The sequence below is a fragment of the Aquarana catesbeiana genome, linkage group LG02, assembly GCF_042186555.1.
Source record: "Aquarana catesbeiana isolate 2022-GZ linkage group LG02, ASM4218655v1, whole genome shotgun sequence".
Taxonomy (NCBI): domain Eukaryota; kingdom Metazoa; phylum Chordata; class Amphibia; order Anura; family Ranidae; genus Aquarana; species Aquarana catesbeiana.
This window is the reverse complement of record NC_133325.1, coordinates 332,671,292-332,681,783: the sequence shown is the minus strand read 5'-3', so window position 1 is coordinate 332,681,783 and position 10,492 is coordinate 332,671,292. Positions and strand designations below refer to the sequence as shown.

Below are 10,492 nucleotides of genomic sequence, written 5' to 3'. Positions count from 1 at the left end.
GAGATTATTTAAAGCCTGCTGGGAAATTAAGATTTCAGGGGGTGTCTTTCTCCGTGGTCCCTCAAAGCCCTTATTGCAGGAAAAAACAGTGGTATAAGGTCAGCGAAAGGAACTGGTGAGAGCTATGGGGAGAAATGGAGATCTACACTCCCAGAAGTGTTGGTTTTCCAGTGGACTTTGGGGGAACAGTTCTAGCAGTCAGAGTAACATTTAGCAGGCAGGAGGCTACGAATGTATTTAATCTCTTCTTAGTTAGAAATTATTTTTGCATGTGACAGGAGTGTTTTAAAATATAAACATATTTGTTTGTTTTGCAGTAATTGTAAGTTGTCTGTTTAATCCATTGCCTTTAATGGAATAGTTCCACACTGCTGTTGCAATTAATGTAAAAAAAAATGAAAACTACAGAAGAAATCTTTGAATTTCAAAACAGCTTTTTTTCACACAGGGCCAGCTCAAGTTTTTACTTTTACTTTGGTTAAACTAAGTCTATCTTTATTTTTATATTTGCAGATGAAAGAGAAGATGTTCAAAGGAAAACATTCACGAAATGGGTAAATGCTCAGTTTGCAAAGGTAAGCAGTACTTTGATATTTTCACCCTCTATTCTAATTTTGTAACAGTTAATGGTTTTCATTATAGCAATACAATGATGGTATACATTAATAATCAGTTTATCTGAAAGTTTGGAATGGAAATTTAATTATATAATCACACTAATTAAGTAAAAAATATGTTTAATTTGTCTGACAGCTACTCAGCAGTATTAGGTTAGGTTAAGTTAAAGCTGGACACATACACTCACCTGCCACTTTTTTAGGTACACTGTAATAGTACCGGGTTGGACCCCCTTTTACCTTCAGAACAGTGTTTATTCTTTGTGGTATGAATTCAACAAGGTGTTGGAAACATTCCTCAGATTTTGGCCCATAATGACATGATAGCATCACGCAGTTGCTGCAGATTTGATGAATGCACATGCATGATGCAAATCTCACGTTCCACCACATCCCAAAGGTGCTCTACTAGATTGAGATCTGGTGACCGTAGAGGCCATTGGAGTACAGTCAACTTATTGTCATGTTCAAGAGACCAGTTTGAGATCATTTGAACTTTGTGACATGGTGCACTATCCTGCTGGAAGTAGACATCAGAAAATGGGTACACTGTAGTCATAAAGGGATGAACATGGTCAGCAACAATACTCAAGTAGGCCGTGGCATTTAAATGATGCTCGATTGGTAATAAGGGGCCCAAAGTGTACCAAGAAAATATCATCCACACCATTACTCCCCCACCATCAGCCTGAACCGTTGATATAGGGCAGGATGGATCCATGCTTTCATGTTGTTTATGCCAAATTCTGACCCTACCATCTGAATGTCGCAGCTGAAATTGAGACTCATCAGACCAGGCGACGTTTTACCAATCTTTTCTTGTCCAATTTTGGTGAGCCTGTGCAAATTGTAGCCTCAGTTTCCTGTTCAAAGCTGACAGGAGTGGCCCCCGGTGTGGTCTTCTGCTGCTGTAGCCCACCTGCATTAAAATTCGATGTGTTGTGCATTCAGAGATGGTATTCTGCATACCTTGGTTGTAATGAGTGGTTATTTAAGTTACTTTTGCCATTCTGTCATTTCAAACCAGTCTGCCCATTCTCCTCTGACCTCTGGCATCAACAAGGCATTTTTGTCCACACAACTGCTGCTTACTGGATATTTCCTCTTTATTGGACCATTCTCTGTAAACCCTAGAGATGGTTGTGCGTAAAAATCCCAGTAGATCAGCAGTTTTTGAAATACTCAGACCAGCCTGTCTGGCACCAACAACCATGCCACGTTCAAAGCTACTTAAATCCACTTTCTTCCCTATATTGAGGCTCAGTTTTAAGTTCAGCAAGTTGTCTTCACCAAGTCTAAATGTCTAAATGCATTGAGTTATTGCCATGTGATTGGCTGATTAGAAATTTGTGTTACCAAACAATTGAACATGTGTACCTAATAAAGTGAGTGCATGTTATGGTGTAATTGTACAATATCCTTTACCAAAAACTTTGTAGTGTAAAGACTTACATAAGCAGATTTTAATGGTTATTCAATTACCTTAATTCAGGTAACCCTCAACTACATAGTTGTTGGAAAATCTGAAGGATATTGTACAATAAGATTGTGTGGCCAGAACAAGTGTAATTTAGAACATAGCTTCTCAGCCTTAGTCTGAAAGGCCTACTAACAGTTCATATTTTCCTGACCTTTTGACCAAATACACGGTTAGGCTTTTTCTCTGATAATTGCTACAGCTGTATTTCTGATACTGTTTAAATCATACATTGTTCATATTCCTTGAGGACCAGCATTTAGAAACATTCCTTTATGGGATAACATCAATTTTGAATAGAGTGGGAAAGGGTTACAACTATCATCTGATTTTCTTTGCTGTTTGCCTGACTGCCCCGACTGCCTATTCTCTAAGATAGGAATAAGGTAACATCTCTGCAATGGGAACACAGACAACAATAAAATCTGGCAGAAATCCTAGCTCTTCCCCTCTTTTATAAAAATATTGCCTTCTGTGTTTCAAGGATTTTGCCTTTTTCCTGTTGTGGTGACCACAAGCAAATCCTCAACAGAGACAAAGTCCACAATAGAAAACGTACAGAGTTGTTAACACTGTTAAAAAAAGTCAAAACACAAGAAATAAGTATTGTCTTAAGTTCCTTTTTAAAGGCTAGTAAATGTGCTAGCGATATATCATAACCGCTGCCCCATTTGTGACATTCATTTTCATAGGTGTAGAATGTCAGGGATCAGCAGTAGACATATTTGAAGCCTTACAGTTTAATTTGCATAAATTGGACCTATAGCAAAATAACACAGGTGTCACATTGAAATAAGCACAACAGTAAAAAAAACAGCATATATGCTAGATATATTTAATGATATAAAGTTCCTGTAAATGGGGCATTTATTTCTTCTTATATATCAATGGACATTTTGAGATAGATGCACAGTATCTTGCATTTTAAACAGTTTTATCTTTTTTTTTTTTTTAAACTGTAGCAAATATCATTAAATTGACTATTTTGATAACTTGTTTTTGTTTGCCTGTGGATAAAAACGGGCATTTAGGCTAAACTTTGAATAGGTTCGCATGGCTAAACAAATATGTAATTTTCTCTCACCGATGCATCTTCAACAAATTGGTTTTGATGAGGGCTGTGGATTTTAAAGATATGGGAGACGTTTCTCAATTTGCAGAGAATATATTAGAGTACAGTGTGAGTATACCCATTCCACTTGTTGGAGCTGTGTTTTTGATAAGCTTTCCTCTGATTTTATCTGCATTTGTGAGTATGATTTTGTTTTTAATAAATTGCTATGGCTGATATTTCACAGCCTTTAATGAAAAAACATAACAAAACAGTGTTGCACTTCCTAAATAACTACCAATAAATTCTTAAATTCTTAAAGAGAATAGATGATTAACTTGCAATAAGGCAAGATACCTCATCCAATGCCACACAGTGGAGATTTACACATTTTGGGGGACAGGCCCCCTTCCTCAGAGCTAACCCAACCAAGCAGTGAGCCTTCACTGCTAAATGGACGTGTTTTTACAGTATATTCAAGATCTCCTGGTCTGAGGAGGGCTGCATCGAGGAAATCATTACGCACCATAGTCATTTTGTGAAGTTCCTTGGTAGGGATGAGCCGAACACCCCCCGATTCGGTTTGCATCCAGAACATGCGAACAGGCAAAAAATTAGTTCTAACACGCGAACACCATTAAAGTCTATGGGACACAAACATGCATAATCAAAAGTGCTCATTTTAAAGGCTTATATGCAAGTTATTGTCATAAAAAGTGTTTGGGGACCTGGGTCCTGCCCCAGTGGACATGTGTCAATGCAAAAAGAAGTTTTAAAAATGGCCATTTTTTCGAGAGCAGTGATTTTAATAATGTTTAAAGTGAAACAATAAAAGTGTAATATTCCTTTAAATTTCGTACCTGGGGGGTGTCTATAGTATGCCTGTAAAGAGGTGCATGTTTCCCATGTTTAGAACAGTCTGACAGCAAAATTACATTTCTAAAGGAAAAAAGACATGTAAAACTACGATCGCTACTATCACTACTACCTGGGGGGTGTCTATAGTATGCCTGTAAAAGGGCACATGTTTCCCGTGTTTAGAACAGTCTGACAGCAAAATGACATTTCTAAAGGAAAAAAGTAATGTAAAACTACTATCGCTACTATCACTACTAACTACTGTAAAACTACTATCACCAGCGCCAGCTATAATGAATTGTCGGTCCGGCAATACACATAAAAGTTCATTGATAAAAACAGCATGGGATTCCCCCACAGGGGAACCCCGAATCAAAATTTAAAAAAAAAATGTGTGGGGGTTCCCTAAATTGCATACCAGGCCCTTCAGGTCTGGTATGGATATTAAGGGGAACCCCATGCCAAAATGTAAAAAAAAAATGGCCTGGGGGTCCCCCTCAAAATCTATACCAGACCCTTCAGGTCTGGTATAGATTCTAAGGGGAACCCCCGCGCCAATTTTTTTTTTTAAATGCGTGGGATCCCACCAAAAATCCATACCAGACCCTTATCCAAGCATGCAACCTGGCAGGCCGCAGGAAAAGAGGGGGGGACGAGAGAGCGCCCCCCCTCCTGAACTATACCAGGCCACATGCCCTCAACATTTGGAGGGTGCTTTGGGGTAGCCCCCCAAAGCACCTTGTCCCCATGTTGATGGGGAGAAGGGCCTCATCCCCACAACCCTTGCCCGGTGGTTGTGGGGGTCTGCAGGTGGGGGGCTTATCGGAATATGGAAGCCCCTTTAACAAGGGGACCCCCCAGATCCCATCCCCCATGTGAATTGGTAATGGGGTACAAATGTACCCCTAACATTTCACAAAAAAGTACCAGACCCTCGGATAAGGGTCTGGTATGGATTTTTGGGGGACCCCACGCATTTTTAAAAAAAAATTCCCCGGTGAGGGAATCCCATGCCGTTTTTATCAATGAACTTTTATGTGTATTGTCGGACCGACAATTCATTATAGCCGGCGCTAACGATAGTAGTTCTACAGTAGTTAGCAGTGATAGTAGCGATAGTAGTTTTACATTACTTTTTTCCTTTAGAAATGTAATTTTGCTGTCAGACTGTTCTAAACATGGGAAACATGCGCCCCTTTACAGGGATAGTATAGACACCCCCCAGGTACGAAATTTAAAGGGATATTACACTTTTATTGTTTCACTTTAAGCATTATTAAAATCACTGCTCCCGAAAAAACAAAAAAAGGCTGTTTTTAAAACTTTTTTTGCATTGATACATGTCCCCTGGGGCAGGGCCCAGGTCCCCAAACACTTTTTATGACAATACCATGCATATAAGCCTTTAAAATTAGCACTTTTGATTTATCCCATAGACTTTTAAAGGGTATTCCACGACTTTTGAATTTGCCGCGAACACCCCAAATTGTTCGCTGTTTGGCGAACGGGCGAACAACCAATGTTCGAGTCAAACTCATGTTCGACCCGAACATAAAGCCCATCCCTATTCCTTGGACTGAGCGCTGAATGTTTTTAAATTCCTTGAACTTTATGGTGTGTTAAGTATCTGTATTGATGCAATGGGGTTGATTTACAAAAGACAAACAATCTATTCTTTTCCAAGGGAATTTTCCCTTAGCCTAGTCAATGAGGTAATGCTCTGCTGGCTTCCATCATCCAATAATGTGCAAGCAAAAATATTTTTTTTTCACATTTTGCTTGTACATGGTTGGGTATTTTTCGCAAAGTGAATTTTTACCACATTCAGTATACTAAGGGAAATTCCCTTGCAAAAAAGCAAACTCTATGCCTTTAATATAGGTTAGAAACACCATAAAGTTTACCGAGTGCATTCCTTTTAGGATGTTCAGATTGCTATGGCTGTGTGGTAAACCCCTTCAAAAGGGAACAGCCTATCGGCCTTTTGTAAATAAAATCCCATGTAACAGGTAGGCTTTGTCAATAAAAACTTGTAAACTACTTGTAAACCAGGGTTGGATGACTTTGCTTTGTAAGACCAGTGATTTATTAGCAATGATGTAAGTCATTACTGAATCCTGAAGATTGCAGAGAATATGACTACTATAAAACCGGAAGCCTAAAGAGACCACCATATTATCCACCATGCTTATTCAAAGAAAAGTTTAAATATATATTTTTTAAAACACAACCCCAAAGCAGCTATCTGCACTTTCACAGTGCTACCCTAATGATCGTTTAACTTTTACAGCAAATTAACAGATGTCAGTTGTTACAAGGAACAATGATGCAATCCTCTTTGATATATGACAGGAGGGGGACAACCAATGCTAGGACTGAGCACTGCATATTAGGAGGCATTCAAATGCTCCCCAAACCCAAAGGCACTGGGTATTTTTGCCAGCTGCAATAGAAGGATCAACAGGAAATGATTGTGACCATGAGTGTAATTGAGTGAAGGGGGTTAGCGTTAATAAAATTCTGACAATTAGCTATAAATAAGTGAAGAGACACAGTTCATTTAGGTTGCAACCTTTTAATAAATACTTGGTCAAGTGTTATCCGAGAGGAAAAATGATGGTTTAAATTGGTGGAAAAGTGGGAGAAAAGCGTGCCAATTATTTCTAGCAACTGTCTAAGACAGTTTACATATACATTGAAATATATAGATTTTACTCATTTGTGTAATTTGAGAAGATATCACATATATACTTGACGAATTGTGATTCAAGGATCCATGCCGAGTACTAAATAATCGATCCTCATCCATAGATTTACTAATATAGTTAAAAGCCCTGACTTTTTGTTAGGTAATTATAGGTACTTCCATGTCTGTGTCATTCATAATAATAATATTATAATGTATGTTTAATGTGGAGAGGGAGTTCTTTACTAGCCATACTATAATTTGATATAATTTACAAGTACTGTAATAAAAAAATAATAACATGGTGCCATTGTGGTACTTTTCTATAATTTGTATTTACTCAAGCTATAATCTTAAGAATGTAATGAATTGATCATCGCTACATTTCAAGTTTATAACCGAGTATGAAAGATGTCCAACTGATTTTTTATTACTGTTTGATTATGTCAAGTAACTTGAATGTAAAGAGTTAGCTGGAACAGAACCAATGTGCTTATACTGAACAGTAGCAAAGAGTAATTAGGATTTATTAGTGGGGAAAAGAATGATTTTCATTTGGCCAAAAGCAAGAATCATTTCAATTTGCCACATAAAAACCACAGAAAGCTCATCTTCGAATATTCTTAATTGCCTTATTTTTCATGTGAATTACAATGTAAAGTGGTGGATTTGCCAAACTTATCCAATGTAATTTAGTTGTTAAAATCCTTATTAATAGCCCTAAAACAGTTAAATATAGCATTCGGTTTTAAATATTGATAAGAAAATTGAGTTGGATACAATTGTTGATTAACAGACATATAAAACAAATATGGAAAAATAAATATTTTATATATATTGTCTTTGCATTTTTTTGATTATTTGCACAGTGCAAGTCACATACAACAATGTCATTAGTATATATGGAAAAAAAAATACATGATTACAAGGCCACACACAATAAAGGTATATTCCAGTTAAGTCACCAAACACAAGAAAATGGGGCATCTACTATGAATAAGTCTATTCTTGAATAGGCAAGGTGAAGTTTGGAAAAGAAGGTAAAGGCACACTCTGGGGGTCATTCATTATAGCGCTGCATGCTAATTAGCGCCAATTACCGCAAATTATTGCTAATTTGGGCTAATCGCGCTAATTAGCACTAAAACGTTATTCAATATAGCGCTGGTGCAAAAAATACTCTCAAAAACAAATTTACTATAGCTCCCTGAAAACAAATAGCGCCCAAACCATGACTCTTGTTAGGACCACGACTTTCAGCCATTGATTCTAATGGCACAATTGTATCTTCCCCAAATAAATACTTTTCACATTGAGATGGAATGTATCTTTCTCTCAAAGAAATTGTCTTTGCAACAACGTTGCTTCTTTTTCATCTATTTTGTTTTTAAGAACTCTAGAATGTGGAATGTGTTGATGTTTTGGTAAAATATATTTTTCTCTGTCACTTTCACTCGTTACTGTCCATCTCACAAAAATCTTTACCCAAACTCTCACAGGTGTCTTCACAAACCACAAACAATACCATTGCTGATGCAAATTTAAAATGAGTCTCAATTTTGTGTGTTTTTTATTATTTCAAAATAATCATAATTTGAGCCCAAAATATGTGATATGTGTACCAACATCAGAAATAAAAATGGCATTCCCAAAATTCAGAGGGTAACATCACTATTCTACCCTCACACACCAAGAACCACCAAATATTACAGAATAAATCAAGAAGAGTTACTCCTGGCTAATGTAATCCCACCACCTATACTGTATATCCAAAGTAATGCAGTATTTATGTATATTTATTTGTAGGAGGGTTCAACATGTGGCAGTTCAGTAGCTTAGAGGTTAGCATTTGTGCCCTATACACTGGCGGTAAGAGTCAGTTGTGTCTGGTGTCGGTGATGGTTCTCCTATTTTCTATCCTATTGGATTTTTCCAGATGGACTGCAATTTTTTGTGCTATTGAATGTACCTTTATGTCTTTTATTACCACCATTAATTAGCGTGACACTTTTACCCCTATAGCATTTGTGTCTACCAGCATTGAGTTTCTGGGTTTGCATCCCATACATGCCACTTCATGTAGAGAAGGTCTGTTCTTCCTATGTTGTTAAACTCCTGACTCAGGGACTTGTCTAAATGTAGTCTCAATGTATAGGAGGGTTCCACCACCATTGCAAATTGTGTCATATGTTTTCCATGGGCAAGGACTATAATCAGCCTTAGCATTTCCCCACCACCACTAATTGAAGCCTCTTAGAAAGCCAAAACCCATAAAATGTCAGCTGTTTATCTCTCAGCATACTGACAGTTTTCAAAACATATGGCATATGCCAGAAACAGGTCGTTTACTGGCTCTCTGGCCTTCCACAGTACATCTGCATTGATTACCTTCTTGCAACCCTGGGAATTATGACAATTTCACACCACAGAGATGCTAGCTAAAAAAATGGAGCAACATGGTGGCTCACAGCCTAGAGCTTCTGCCTTACAGCACTGAGTTTAAGGGTTTGATTCCCAATCCTGCTAGCTGGGTACAGGTTTATATGTTGTGGTGTTAAACTTTATTTTTCACCAGTGATTACATTTTTTGATGGGTTTTACATAATGGAACCCCAATGAATCACATTATAAATCAAGCAAGTATGGGTTTGCACCAAATCTAGAACCAGCGTGTTTTGGTCCAGATATGGATGAATACATCTGGTGTAATGTTGCACACATATTTTATTGTTGTATGCTTATGATGAATAAGGCATTTTTTCATTTGTAAAGTGTGTGTATTCCTAATGAACAGGTGTGACCACTTGAGTCCACCTCTAGAGAATAAAATGGCGGTCATTGCAATACTTTCTGTCACACCATATTTGTGCAGCAGTCTTACAGATGCACTTTTTTTGGAAAAAATACACTTTCTTTAATTAAAAAATAAGACAACAGTAAAGTTAGCCCAATTTTTTTATATTGTGAAAGATAATGTTACGCCAAATATATTGATACCCAACATGTCACGCTTCAAAATTGTGCCTGCTCGTCGAATGGAGACAAACTTTTACCCTTAAAAATCTCCATAGGCGACGTTTGAAAAATTTTACAGGTTGCATGTTTTAAGTTACAGAGGAGGTCTAGGGCTAGAATTATTGCTCTCACTCTACCAATCGCGGCGATACCTCACATGTGTGGTTTGAACACGGTTTTCATATGCGGGTGCTACTCACAGATGCGTTCGCTTCTGCATGCGAGCTCGGCGGGACGGGACGGGGCGTGTTTGAATTGTTTTTTCTTATTTATTTTACCTTTTATTTTTACACTGGTTTTTTTTTTTTTAAATGTGTCACTTTTATTCCTATTACAAGGGCATGTAAACATCCCTTGTAATAGAAAAAAAGCATGACAGGACCTCTTAAATATGAGATCTGGGGCCAAAAAGACCTCAGATCTCATATTTACACTAAAATGCAATAAAAAAATTGCCATTTAAATTTTTTTAAAGAAAATGGCCCTTTAAGAGCTATGGGCGGAAGTGACGTTTTGACGTCGCTTCTGTCCTGCAATGTTATGGAGATAGGTGGGGGCCATTTTCCCCTCACTCGTCTCCATACCCAGAAAGGATGAAGATCCGATCACCTCCGCCGCTGCCAACGGTGAGCGGCGGAGGGCACCAGAGCGCGGCAGGAGGGGGCCCCACTCATAAAAGTGCAAGATCGCCGCAAGATCATAAAAGTGATCTTGCGGCAAATCCACCGCAGAGACCACTCTTATCGAAAAAGCGGACCACCGACTGAAGAAGAGGATACCGGGGTTAC

The 10,492-nt window shown here is 38.0% G+C and overlaps 1 protein-coding gene across 1 annotated transcript in view; it reads left to right on the top strand.

The window, feature by feature from the left end:
* Positions 1-513: 513 nt before the first annotated feature.
* DMD (dystrophin) overlaps positions 514-10,492 on the top strand; it is a 3,507,873-nt gene continuing 3,497,894 nt past the window's right edge. Inside the window, exon 1 of the mRNA XM_073614841.1 lies at positions 514-575. The gene's annotated coding sequence lies outside the window, so the exon portion shown is untranslated. The remainder of the gene's footprint in view (positions 576-10,492) is intronic.